Source organism: Phalacrocorax aristotelis, chromosome 6 (assembly GCF_949628215.1).
Source record: "Phalacrocorax aristotelis chromosome 6, bGulAri2.1, whole genome shotgun sequence".
In the NCBI taxonomy this organism is placed as follows: Eukaryota; Metazoa; Chordata; class Aves; order Suliformes; family Phalacrocoracidae; genus Phalacrocorax; species Phalacrocorax aristotelis.
The window spans coordinates 9998506-10013243 of record NC_134281.1 but is presented as its reverse complement, the minus strand read 5'-3'; the positions used below and the strand labels follow the sequence as shown (position 1 = coordinate 10013243).

At 37.3% G+C, this 14738-nt stretch overlaps 1 protein-coding gene across 26 annotated transcripts in view; it reads right to left on the bottom strand.

Moving 5' to 3' along the window:
- The window catches only part of FHIT (fragile histidine triad diadenosine triphosphatase), a 628816-nt gene that overhangs the window by 511892 nt on the left and 102186 nt on the right, over positions 1–14738 (bottom strand). Inside the window, exon 4 of one of the 26 annotated variants that reach the window (XM_075095807.1) lies at positions 14353–14429. The exons of the other annotated variants lie outside the window; for them this stretch is intronic. The gene's annotated coding sequence lies outside the window, so the exon portion shown is untranslated. The remainder of the gene's footprint in view (positions 1–14352; positions 14430–14738) is intronic. 26 annotated transcript variants of the gene reach the window in all.

Genomic DNA, 14738 nt, shown 5'->3' with positions numbered 1-14738 from the left:
AAAGGTTAATTATGCACTAGCTTTCTAAGAGCCTATAAAGGATTTACAACAGGTTGTCAGCAGCATGTGGTAGCACTGATCACCTCCCTACATGCTTGCAAAAAACTTCAGATTGATAGCTGCCTTATGGAGAGTTAGTTCAACTGTTTTTCCCCTTATTCCCCTTATAATTGGGGCGGGGGGGGGGGGGGGACAAAAAAAAAAAAAAAAAAGCAGAAAACCTACTGTTCTGCAGTCTAAATTCTGAACTACACCATACATAGCAATGAATTGGAGCTGTCCTAGAATCAGTGGCAAAGTTTCTGTTAACTTCAAAGCAGCCTACATTTGTCCAAAATGAATGCAGAAAAAGTCTAAGGTTAGGTAGAAAATATGAACAAAGGGGAAATGCTTTTACCAGCAGCTCTGAGTAGCTGTCCTTCAGAACCGTTGTTACAACCTGTGTTCATCCACCCAAGGAGCCTGAGGCAGTGACCTGCTGGCAGCCATACACAGAATTTGCTTCAATCCTACTAGCAGCTTCATCCAACTCGACTAGGTGATACTAGTTATTGATAGGTGAATATGCAGCCTAGATACCACTTTCTTCCCAAGTTTGTGAACTTCCAGTATTTCAGAACAAATATTAGTAAAGGATATAAAAGGTCTGCTTCATTACTGGAAATAGACTAAAACTTTCCAAAGGAGAAATTATTCTTTTTTATAAATATTCACAGCAATAGATGATGACAAAGAAGTGACTGACAAACTGAATATGCCACAGGTATCTTCCAGGTACCATATCCACCACATATATATTTTTAAATATATACACACATGCATAATTATGTTACAAACCATAATGGCACTGCACAGGCAGTTAGGTACAAATCACAAAGAAAATCAAGGTTCAAAACTGCATCAATACAAGGATTGCTCTAGCAGAGCTCACAGTCAGCTGTAGGCAAAGGAGAAGTTCAGTACGGAGTAGACAGATTAATATCTGTATGTACATAAAAACCTGTAATATTAGTTAAGCATTTATGAGCTAAATAGCAGGTCCATACTTTGAGTATGGACTAACAATAAAACAAATCCCATGCAACATAAATGTTACCAAAAAAGCAGCCAATGTAAAAATTCACGTTTTGTCTTCTTGCCAGGTGATAAAAATGATTCTCCACATGGAAACTGGATTCTTCAAAGCTACCATACTGAATCATTTAATTTGTCTAAGTACTTCTAATGCAGTTGCACACTGCAATGAGCATTGGAATTTTAGATTAAGCAAATGAAGGGCAAGGTATTTCTTCATCCACATATTTAGAAAGACTACTTAATAGCAGGATGCCACACAGCATATAGAGATGGACAGTAACCCAGTGCAATCTCATCTAGCCATCAGAAGGATGAATGTACCTTTTGCCAATACTGTTTTTACTTTAATATTTAAATTGCGTCCCTTTTACATCCCTTCTAGATGTAACAGTGTCTCATAGCTAATGCATGGAATTAACCTGGTGTAGGATAGCTATAATTTCTACTTTGACTCACTGCCATTTAAACTTTCACCACCTTACCATCATTCTATCATCTAAGAGGTTTTTTAAATAAATTTCTTTTGCTGATTAGTCAGTGCAGGCCTTCCAACTGTAAAGTCTAAAGTTTGAACACAGAGCTTTTAGAGAGAACTTAAGCAGTCTTAAAGTCTCCTTGCACTCTGTCTACCAATCGCTCTTACTAATCCCTTCTCTTGTCTCCCTCAGTTTTGCACAAACCCAGTAAAGGCAATCCAGATGATCTCAGGTTGGCAGCATCCAACTCTAAACTATTTACTGCATATTTACTACACAGAAGCAGCTCAGGCATGGCTGAAATAGTTCTACCTGTACCTTGTGTTCCATTTAAAAAATATAATAATAGAAGAACATAAGTAAGATCTAGGGAAACTGTTTCTAAATAATACCGTAAAGCACTTATTAATAGTCTGAGTTCTTGTTACCCTTTGTTGCCAACAATTAAACCTAAAATAGCCCATTAATGTTACTAATTATAGATCATGCAGGCACTCATCACTGACCTGGAGACATAATACGACTACAAAACAGTAGAGCCGCCTTCAGTACTTCATCTAATTAAGAGTGAATGCAGAGATCAGTTTAGTGAGAACTGAGTACTCCATCTCCTTCTGGAGAAAGAGAGATCACCCATTAGATTTAAGTGGTCAGAAATATTTTGTCAGCAAAAGGAAATAAATTGAAAGCATCGGTGAGATGAAAGGGTGGTATGCAGGGGAGAGATGTTTCTAATATGAGTTGAGTAGAATATATTTAAAAGTCCATTTGACATCTTTCCCCAACCCCATCCCACTATCAATTGCTCTGTTTCATGTCATTTCAATGTATATTAGTCATTCTCATGTTGCCATAAGCACAATCTTATTAATTTTAAGCAAAGAACTCAGTCCTGGGTTTATTACCTACAGCCTGGCAGGTCTGTTGGCCCTTTGCGATCCTCGCACAGTAATGTACACTCGTGTGTTCAGTAATGCGACGCCAATAGTTCGGCAGATGAGGAGCCACTGAGAGCATTCCACAAGCATCAGAAACGTGCATGTAGTTTACTGGCACTACCAATACTAGATGGGAAAAGATTTTTAATAATCTACAACGGACCTGAAAAGCCCAAAACTTCTAATACAGGGTTTCAAGTCTGCTACCAGTCAGCTTCAGTCAGAGAAAACTGAAGTTATGTTTGCAAGCACTATAAGACAAGCTGTCACTTTGTCAAATGATTTCTTACTAAATCTGACTGCAAGCATAAAGCATTAACATAATTTATTAGAACAATTAGAATGCATCCTTGTTGTCTTCTAATTAGATTATTCCTTGTACTGGTAATTACATTGGACAAGAAAAGAATAATAGCTTCAGATTTCTAAAATCATCTGTAGAGTACGTGAGGAGAGAATGATCAATAATGCTAATCTACTGGAACACAAATTCCCAGAAAGATATTTTATCATGAGTGATTCTTTAAATAAATAGCGTTATTTCTCAAAGACCATGTTACTCTTACTCACTTAAAAAAGCACAAACATGAGGGAACAGACACTGAAATAATCATCAAAAACACTGAATGATAACTGTACTTTGAGGGCTTCTGGGTGAAGGGCACACTACCATCTTCTCCCACTTACCACAAACCCAGAAGTGACAGCTGTCATTATGTTATCTTTACACAAAGGCAAGAAGAAAGGGGTGCAGAACACCCTTCATCCCCCATACTTCCAACATCAGAGATGTTCCACAACACCTGATTGTTTCTAATATCTAAAAGGAGTTAATAACATATCTTTTAAATTATTTTCTCACTGGGAATGCCATCAACTGTAACAGAAAACTGTTCACCCACACACTCCTTTCTTTGCCATTCCCAAACCCCTCTGAACTTTGTTAGCACTCTGCATTAACTATGTCAATCAAAGTTGCCCTGAACTTTAAGAATCATTAAATATTTTACAGCTAGGAGAAAAACAGCAAGAAGGAAAGCCATGAAGGAAAGAATGAAAGCCAGCAAAAATATGAGAACAAGCATGACTAAAAGGTCCAATAGCAGTGCACAGAAAGATACCACCAGATTTCTCCACGTTAATGAAAGTAACCATACAGTTGAAGGACACCTCAGACCAAAAAGGCAGAGTAGTGTCACTTTTTATTATACCCCTGGTCCTTCCTTTTCCTACCAACATGAAACATGTACACAAATTGTAACATCAGTGTTTGTTGGCTAATTTAACATTACAAACTGCGAGGCCGGTTAAGCACACCATTGTCAGGGCTATACTTGAGAAACAGGTGACATGTGAAATATTACATCTGCTCCATTCCATCCTTCAAGCTGTGCCATTCCCTCCAAGAAAGTCAGATTAGGGGAGTACTCCAAATCTTTAATAGTTTTCCACTATAAAGATCCTACTTTTTTTCTGCAATTCTGCAAAATCCTCAAGGAGGTTTTTGTTGCTTACAGTCTCGCTGTCACATTTCACCCACTTCACTATGAGCTTTGGCTGAGAGGAAGGGAGAGGCAAAATAGTTTGTAGCACTTCTGCCTCAAAGAAGTCTCTGGACATTACTGAAATCTATAGCCTTCAAAAAGCCATCAGCCCAGTAAACACCACAACAGCCAATGAGGAATCACTCATGAGAAGAACCTAGGGCATCTAATGAGGGCACAGTAATCTCATAAAATTCAGATCATGTAAAATAAGGAATGGGAAATAACATCGGACCAGAGAACAGCAAACTAGCAGCCAAAAAGCTAATGAAGCAAACTAGAGGAATAGCAGAATTAAAGCTGGAATTTAGACCAGGAGGAAAAAGCTTAATTACCTTAGGTAAGTCACATAAGTTTAAAAGTAAAAATAAAACGAAGGAAGAGACTGAAGAAAGAAGTGAAGAGATAAAAGTCATCACTAAGCATTTTAGTGAACTTCAGCTGGGGTTGATTTCATTGCACCTCTGTATAGGACTCCAGAATTTATGGTAGTGGATAGAACGATAAAACAGGAAGTTCTGCAACCCCTCTTCAAAGTTCTACTTCATCTAAACTGAAGATAAAAGCCTGCAGACCATCTGAATACTAAACAGTATTTTGTTAGTTCGTTGTTTTCTGGTTTTGGTTTTTTGGTGGGGTTTTTTTTGGGGGGTGGGGGGTGGGTTTTTTTTGGTTTGGGTTTTTTGGGTTTTTTTTTTTTTAATAGTCCATTTTAGGAAGAGATTTTTTCCAGAAGATTAAAGACTTCCTTTTTATTGCCTTTAAGTAATATTTTGTGCCTTGATTAATGGGAATTAAATCTACACTGATTGGCAATATCTAGATAGACACCTTCCCCAGCAAAATCTGGGGTCAATATACTTCATTCTCATTCTTTGTTCTTATATATCTGTTCTAGGATCTCCTACAACTCTAAGACCTGTCACCACAGAGTTGTACTTTCCCAGTTAAGATAATCAAGTGGTCCAAAGACAAGAGCTCTTTTAGCAACTTGAAGCATATTTAGCCATTCTCTAATCTAAGACAAAAACTTTATGGAAATACATCATTCATACCATACACTCCCTGCTTGGCCCTCCTTTTGGGCAGATCATATCTTGAGCTAAACTCAAATAGAATTTTTCTTTTCTGATAAACCCAGAAACTCAAAAACCAAATAATTTCCACATGACAACCTCTACAGAAATCACACTCATTTTTTCCCCAGAAAAGTATCTGGAGAACTGCTTGAAATAAGAAAACAGCACTCAGATGAAACAGCCTTCATCATGCCCTGCTAAAACTGATGTCTGGGCCAAAGCTTTAATCTTCTATGGTTTCCCAACAGTATGCAAGGCTTAATCCATAGAGCTTAAAACATGGACATACAATCTATCTGGGATAAGCCTGAATTCGTCTGACAGCTTCACCTGGCACCCAGCTGTTCATTTATGCCTTTCAGACTTAGAAACGAGAAATAACGTATGCAATTAATAAATGCAGCACAAAACCCTCAAGCTTCCCTTTCTCACAGCACAAGGCTCTCAGGTTTGAATAATGGACCCTCTAGTGAGAAAGAAGCTCAACATATAACATATAGGCCTACATGGACACATACTTTTACATGCATTTCTTTCCCCACTGTGGGTTTAACCACTAGAACCGCACAACTTGTAGGCCCAGCATTTAAGATGCTCCCTTCCCCCCAGGGCCACAGGGCATACAGGACCTGATTACTAATCATAAAAGTAGAAAGGCAAGATCAGCCTCAAAAGCTGAAAATATTGTTATTTTTGTGGCAGAGTAACTAAGGAAAGCTCAGATCAAAAAGTGGTCCCTAAAGCAGTGTGTTACCTTAAAAGTAAAATTATCATTTTATATTATCAAAAATAAATGCCCTCAGCAGCCTTTATTATAATTTCAGCAAAGAAGATCTGGAGAAAAAATATGCAGTAGTTTTTTCAGTGCTCACTCTGGAACAACTGCAGCTGTTAAATTCAAGTAGAAAATTCTGCCTTTCGCATTCTTTACTTTCAAGGATACCTCAGACAAGCAAAGACCTGACTTATCTATTGATAGCTCAGCCAGCTTCCCTAAATGGGCTGCAAATAATTTTCTGAAAGCTTTGTAAAAGTCTAGGTGTCTTTCAATGCAGTAAAAAGACAACAATCTTGAATTTCTTTTCCATCAGACATTTCCACATCAGTGAAACTGTGCAGCAGTAGGCAAATAGGAGATGATACAGTACAGGTGAATGCACATATCTTCAGTAAAGAAGATATTGAGAATAAGTTTTTCTAAGATTCGTCCCAAATCTAAAGTCCTTTTATCTTCTTGGGAGTTTAGAGTTTGTTTGGGGTGTTTCAGTATTTTTTGAGGGGGCTAGGGGAACAGGGCTGGAAAGGAGAAAGGGGAGTTTTATGACTTCCAGAATGCAACAAACAAAATAAAATTTAAAAAAAAAAAAAAACCCACACCAAAAACACACAACGACCACCAGCTAATTGCATCCCATGCACTTAACAGAGACATGGAATTAAAGACATATAAGCTGCAAAGAGTTACTTACTATTTAGAAAACAGACCTAAATATAATCCTAACAGACTCTTCCCAGCCTACTAACAGGAAGGCACCCCACAGTGAGCCAACACGGTTAGCTGCTGATGAAGAGTTCACATTTTATGAATCCAATGGATTTGTAACGGAAGCAAACAACATTATTAGACCCAGGAATTTACATCTGCAAAAAAGGGATTTACAGTGGTTCACTCAAACTGTAGGAGAGATCTAAGCCTCATACCAGTCAACTGGCAGTACAAGAACAAAACCTCAAAGAACATGAATGAACTGAAGGTAGAGAATTACAGAAATGAGACCAAAAAGATACAAATATATTCAAAGGAAAGAAATACATGAAGTCAAACAAAAAACTAACTTAATAGTGCACGTACAAACACAGCATTGCTGCTAGAGGCAAGTAGCACCACGATTCTTTTGAGGCCATGTGTTGTTCTTGTCTCCACCACCTAACCAAAAAGTACAGGAATTTGCAGTTTGAGTACAAGTTGCAGTAAAATGAAATTCACTTGACATTTTTAAAAAAAAAATCCAAGGAATTTGGAGATTCTTGCCACATCACCCATTTCCCACTGTTTCTGCGCTAAGCTTTCCACTGAAAACTTGCCCATAGGAATCTCGACGAAGCAGCTGGCCTCAGCAGTCAGCATGAAGTCTGAGAAAACAGGCAGTAGCACTGAATCTTTTAAAACATTCTTCTACCACCTTCCACAATTACCTTAAATATAAATGACAGTCTCCCCAGTGACTGCTCCAGGGCTTGCCTTTTCTTCCTTTTTTCTTTTCTGTGTTTTTTTTTGTTTATTTTTTTTTTTAAATTCCTTTATTTAATGCCAAAAAAATAAAGACAGTTTTGCCACAAACAGGGGGGGAACCACCAAAACCTTCATGCTTTTCTTCAAGAGCATCCCTGGAGAGGTTTGCTTCCTGAACTGCCCCTTTCACAGAATAAAGTTCAAATTGTACAACAGATAACTGTCTGAAATTGCTTAGAAATAAATGAACTGTTAAAAAAATAGGAACTATTTTGTTTAGTTTACACTTCACATACAATTCCTTTCCAGACCTTATTCAGCAAGCATAACTTTATCATCTAGTCAACTAGACTGAGATTCATGTTGCCTGAGTTCAGTATTTTGTTCTGTCACAGACTTTAAGACTAGTTTTTCACACATCACTTGATCTTTCTGTGGCTCTAATGAGGGCCAGTTCATTGATGTCTGTGGAGCATTCAGATGTCAAGAGTAGGAAAGAAAGAAAGAAAAAAGGTAAACCCAGGAATATCCCCAGTTCACAAATACCTGGGGACATTCCAGCAGCTTGCAAACACAGAACATTATTGCAGTCCAAAGAAGCAATCACTATTCTTCAGAATGCTGTAACACACAAAGTACAAATTTACATTGATGCCTGCAACCCTAGAGGTTTTTAAAAATAAGGCTTGAATGCATACTTGAGAACTTACAGGGCTTTGGACATGAAAAAGCTGAAAATAACCTCCTCCTTCCACAAATACCAATGCAAGCAATACCAGTCTAAGAAATATGTATCTGTATTATTATTTGCAATACAAAGACAAGCACAAACCCATACAAACATTCAAACACATTTTCAAATACTGAAGTGGCAACAGTCTTATTCCAATGGTTCAAAAGCTGAATTTTAGTATTTCGCTACAGTAATCTAAAATAAGTTTTATAGAAGAAAAAGAAAGTCATCCCTAGGCTGCACAGGTTATCCACACAAGACTTGCTGGTATTTGTTGTGTAGGTCAGGGACAAAACAGAAGCATAAATTTAAAATGAATCTAACTTCTGCATGCATTTTAAGCTGGTTATTGCTGAGAATCAATGTCTTATAAGATTTCTGTATTTGTAAATGTACATTAAATGAACAAGTATCAACACTGAAAAATAATATCATATTATGGACATTTTTAAAAAAAAACTATCCATTGCAAATACAAGGTGTTAAGGACTCATGTGAAGGCCAATATATATTTTTTTTAATCATGACAGCAACAATAGTTGGAGTTCACATGCAGCAAAAAGGACCAGAGAGCAAAAAGTGGTATTATTACCTATGAGCAAGAAAATATTTGCACACAGAAAAGGCATCTACTCAGCTACTTGAACTACATTAGCACCACTGATTTGTGTCACTTACTTTGGAAACAGATTCAGAAATGTCCAGGGGTAAGATACCATTGAATAGGCACTTTGAGTATCTGGAGCAGAAGTTAATATGTAGTTGTATTTTGCTATATGAAAACATGTCGACAAAGAGAAGAGCAGGTCCATTTACCTCACTGTACAAGATAAGCTCGAGAACCAATTTTCCTTTTATTAAAGTATCTCACACAGAGACAAACTTGCCACACAAAAACTAAAAAAAGATACTAAAAAAAGAGGATATTTTCCAAATCTATCTTAAGGGTCAAGGCAATGGGTCTGATCTTGACAGTCTTTATAAATATAAGTGATGTACGTGGACAGCCACCGAAACGATCCTCTGCATAGACCACAATTTCCTGGCTTGTTTCGCAACACATGGAAGGGGTTGCAACTCCTCACACCCTTTCCTTCCACATCAGCTAAAGCCACCACTCTTCCTCACAACAGGCTGCAGCAGTGGCCTCACCCTTCCAAGCTGCGGTATCTTCATCCAGTTATTTCCACACCACACAACCCCCAGCAGTCCCGCTCCAGGTAGCGGGGGGTGGATACATCTCACTAGCTCTGCACACAGGCAGCACAGAACTGGTCACACTTGTTCATTAGGTCCCTTCTCTGTGTCTCGCTTGTAACACACTTGTTCCTTTGTAGCATGGCCTATCTCCCCAGCTGAGAAACAATTACAAACCAAAGATCAACACACAACAAACTACCACAATATTTCAGAAGTCTGTGTTGCCTGTGAGCAAGAGAAGGAAAATTAGAACACTGAAAGCTTGTTCCTAAGGCAGACATCCTGTAAGGGACTGAGCTCCTTCACCAATAGCACAGTGTATAAAAGGGGTCATTTAAAAATGAAATGAAATCAGGTTACTGGCAAAGCCACGGTGAGACACATGGCTTATATTAATTACAAATTTTTCTTCTGTATTTTAATTTACTCAAGGCTCCTAGCTAGTTTTAGATGAAAATGACATCCTGTGGGTAGCAAGTCAGCATGATCTGGTATTATGCATTTTCAAACTATTTAATGAACCTTTTTACTGCTGTTATTTGTAGTCTGAAAAATAATTTACAAAGAAAGAAGTCTTTGAAAGCATGATATTTAAACAAACAAAAAAAAAACCTTAAAGCTTTGCAATAACCCTGGAACCCTTGCACATCCGTAACATCTGTCACCCCAAAGATGAGTAAAAGCAGAGATGATATGATAAGCAAAGATGAGATGGGAGAAGGTGCCCATCCTGGGGGAGAGGAGGCAAGGGGAACTGGAATAAACTAGTACACTTCATTTTTTCATAGAAATTGCTATCAAAGTGCTGCAGGTTAAAGTAACAGCTGTTCTTTAGTAACTCGATCCTACACAAGATACTGCAAACAGTTCACATTTCCTGATTATTTTTTTTTGCTTTACTATTATCATAAATAACAGCAACACTGCTAAAGCCCCACCTTACTCTTAGGATAGTGATACTTTGCACTAACATTGAACAAAGGGAAACACAGACCCTACAGTTCACGTAAGCAAACTAATGAACTAGGAGAACAGGTAGGTAAGAAGTGGTAGCTATTTTAAGTCTTCTACCTGAACTGGCTCTCTGAAGCCAACAGGAGGTCAGGAAATCAGCTCAGAGTCTCTCCTGATGTAGGTCTGAAGGGCCTTCCTTAGGGAGGAGCTCCAATCCATCCCAAAACAGAAGGAACCCAAAACCACTCTTCAGACACAAGTTCAGAAGTAGAAAGTTTAAAACTGGAACCTGATGATTTTGCTTTCTGTAAAAATCACACAGTAATTTTTTTTTACATGTTTGTTTATTTTTCAACTGTTGTTCAACATGCCTACTGTATCTTCTGTGGGAATAACACCGCAGGTAAAAGTGCTTGTAACGTAATGCTAGACTCTTCTAATTCTTGCCAGTCTGATTCTTCATTAATCTTCACCTACATCAGCAACTGCAAACAAACTGAGATTGCACAGAAGCCTGATACCCACATCGTTGAATTGTTTTCATGTCATGCAAGCTTAAACCAATGTCCAATTAGCTTTTCTGAGGAGAAAAAAATCTGTGAACCTGTGCAAGACTTACAGTGGTGTGGCTGGAAAGAAGAATGTTGATTTTGTCTTAGTTATTTTGTTGACCTCTACTAAGTAATTGGTATTTTACATCAAGATCTGCAAAAATAAGGATCAGACACTAAAAAGAAACAACACATGAAATCTTTAGGCAAGATTAATCTTACCTGAATCTTGGAACACTTCGTGCGTGAATTCATAGCAAGAACTTTGGAAGCCTGTATATGCCAGTTTCCCCAGATCACCTAGAACTTTATATAGTACACAACGTCATTAAATTCAAAATGCCTAAGCCATATATCTGAATTTCTACACTCTAAAGAGCACTGTGCACAAATAATTTGAAGAAAATATATGCCTGATAATTCTCTAGAACTACTCCCTTTGCTAGGCATTCCAGAAACGAGCACAAAACCTTCAAGGAAAGAAAGCCAGCTTTCAAAATTTCTCATTCAAGTTGGTAAGAAGAAAACATGCTATTATTAATTAAGATGAGACAAAAAGGTTTTACCCGTTTGGCATGAAAGTATCCACTCCCTTAAAACACTGACAGATGTTCAGTGAAACGTTACACCATCTTTCCCATTTATTGTAGTCTGCTGTCGAGATCTTCAGCAAACCTCATTACCTCTTCTGGCAGTTGCGCTACTGTACTGAAAGGTTATCTGAACAGCACATAACATCTTGTTCTGCTGTATGGCCGGGTAACGTAAGGCCAACGCTGCAGCCTTCACTTTCTGTTTCCCTGCTTTTAGTAGTATCTCTCTTAGCCCAAATGTTTCAAAGATAATTATTACATCATGGTTTGCAAGCGGATATTTAAGCACCTATACAAATAGGATTTGCACATATAATTTTACGGGCCTATGGATGATATGCTTAAACCAACCTGACAGTCACAGTTGAAGTGTCCTTGGAGATTATGTAGCTGCTCTCCCTGTTTCTTGGAACACAGGAGTAGAAGGTCTTAGTACTCCTCCAGCTCTTGAAGATCCTGTCAAAGACAGGATCTTGACCTTCAGAACCTTGGAGCAAATGCCAAATTATCCTAAGATATTTTCATAACTTCCCATAAATGCCAATAACTTCTCACATAATCCACAATCTACATTAAGCAGAAATGTATTATTATAGGAATAAGACACAGAGGCTTGGCAGAGCTAAGCTGAGTAAGAAGGAAATAGCAGGTATTCCACACAAGCTAGAATAATTTCAAAAATGTTTCCAAAAATCTTTTTCCACCTTTTCAGAAACCACTGTATATGGAAGGAGAAAGCTTTAAGATACCTTCTCAAAATTAATCATATTAGACAAGTGCTGAGTATTTATAAATATTTATTAACCTTTATGGCAAATGTCTTTCCTCTCAGCTACCCTCTTTCACCTTAAATATTTTTCTTTATTTCTGAAAGCCATGATACAAGCATTACTAAGCTTAGAAGTCTAGCTAAAGGAAGAACACAGATAATTGATTTAAACCTCAGTTTCGGCCAGAATTCAAAGTTATTGTTCAGACAAATCAATAATCTATATATACATAAGACAGGGTCTGCACCAGCCCAACTGCATCAGTCACGTGAGAAATAAGGTGCAACCACTGATGAGACCTCTGAGCACAGAGACAATTTTTATGAGAAAAATTGTTTTTTTCACAAACAGCACACTCTACAGGTAATGGGTAGGATAAACTGTAGCAGCAACAGTGCAGTTCTTAGTTGCATTTATCCTAAGGGGGCTACTGGAGCAAACGTTCCCTTATGCAGAATGACCAACAGAATGGTAAGCAATTTAAGAGTATTCCAGGTTGAAATATGTTAACTAGTGATGTAGTATTAACTTGATCCTATCAATAAAAATGCTAGAATAGATAGACACTTTATTGATATAAATCAGCGTTATAGGATAGTAATTCCTAAGGAAGAATAATTATGCCAACATGAGAACTTTCAGTGGTGTAGCTGCTTTCAGAAGAATCAAAGAAAGCATCTTCCTAATATAAATATGCTGTCATAAGAAAAGCTGAAGAAAAGTAGTAAAAAATGCGTGTTTCAGTACAGCGGAAGTAATGCCCCCATTTAACAAGATGTTTCAAGTTTCTCAAGGGAGTTGTTTATTTATAACACAAAACACTACCACTTTGTGTTTCCATTATATCCTGTGTCATTTGTCTTTCTGAAAGAAATCTGTGTTGTCAATATCTATTTTACTGTTCAGTAAATTTTCATTACACATGCCGTTATGTCTACATTCTGTTATCTCCCTGGTATACTTGCCACTTTTTATATTTTTCTAACAGTGATATGTATTTAAATTCACAACAAAAGAATCCCATAAGTGTCCATCTCACCTAGGCAGCCTTTCCACCAAAAATTAGCATATCTCTTATTCAAGGATAAATAAATTATTTGCAAAACAAATTATGTCTACATTGGACTTACTATTTAGGTTTTTTGGAAAAGGACTCATAGGTTTGTTTGTTTTATTTTAAAGGACGATAAAAGTTCTTAGCCCAGGGCTGGGCAACGGAAATCAGCCAAAAACTCTTAACCTGGAACCACTTACACACCTTCACCCAAAGCACTGAAATCAATTTAGCAAAATATGATTTTAACATATCTGCAGCCATAGGCAGAGTCTAGAAGTTATTTCCATCCATTATAAAAAACCAAACCTCCAAGCCAGTAATCTTGTGCGATACGTAAAAACACTGTGTTAAAATTCAAAAGTGCATCTCTTTTCAGCCTTTAGAATACTGCTGATCTCTGAGCTTCGGATAGCTTTTCTCCTGCACACATTTCACATTGTTTCAGATGGCAGAAACAGTTTGAATTTCTTTTAATATTGGTCTGCTTTTCAAATCCCTGTGGTGACCTTGTTCAATCTGATGCTGCAAATTTGGAAATGAAAACCAATTCTGAATCACACCAGTGCCTTATGTTTCTTCTTCGGTCTAGGGGAATCTTGCTTTGCGAGGAAAAGCAGCAGTGGCCTAGATCCATCTCTCATATGCAGGAATGATCTATCATTTGAAACACCAGAAACGGGAGTTTCACAGAAACATTAGCCTAAAAAGCATTCCCTGTAAGAGAGTGTCTTAAAAAAAAAAAAAAAAGCATCTTACAATACCTTCTGCCGTTCTATTGCAGAACAAGACAAAACAGCATAAAAATGTTGTATAGACTAACATATTTTTCAATACTATTCAGAAGTTACCTGTCTCAAAAGCCTGAAGAGAACCATAGAACCATGCTACGATGGTTTGTTAATATAAAATTTAAAGGTTATTACTAATATTTTTAGTTCTTTTGAAGCACCACTTTGCCATTCTTTTTTCAAACACCACCACCCTGCAAATGATAAAATTCATTAAATCCTTACTGATGGCCTCTTTAGGGGACCCTATTTTTAAAATAAATATATATGGAAGTCAATCTTTACATAAGATGAATAAAACTGGTCTAAGTAACACTGCCACCACATTTTGTTTAAAACACTGTAGATCTCTCCCTCACCAGTGACATTCCTGTTCCCCACATTCATATGATGTCAAATTGAAGAGAGTTTCTGATGAAGGTGTTCTAAGGGGACACTACAAAAGTCAAGAATAAGTCATTTCTACAGTTTTGAAAAATCTTTCAGACCAGTACACAATTTCAGGAGGTTACTTGTATTTATATGTTTAAGTTTGTCAAGGCTTTTGATTTTCTCCATAAATACTTACTGTCTATAAACCAGATCCCTGCAAGAGCTGTATTTACTTAGAATCTCTGATCCTGCCTTCAAGCCTGCTTAAGTACAGGAGTCTAAAAAAACCATATATTTTGTTCCTGTTGAAAAAAAGTAGTAATATTAACCTCCCCCCATCTTTGCAATTCTACAAAAAAATAAGCCAAGTAGA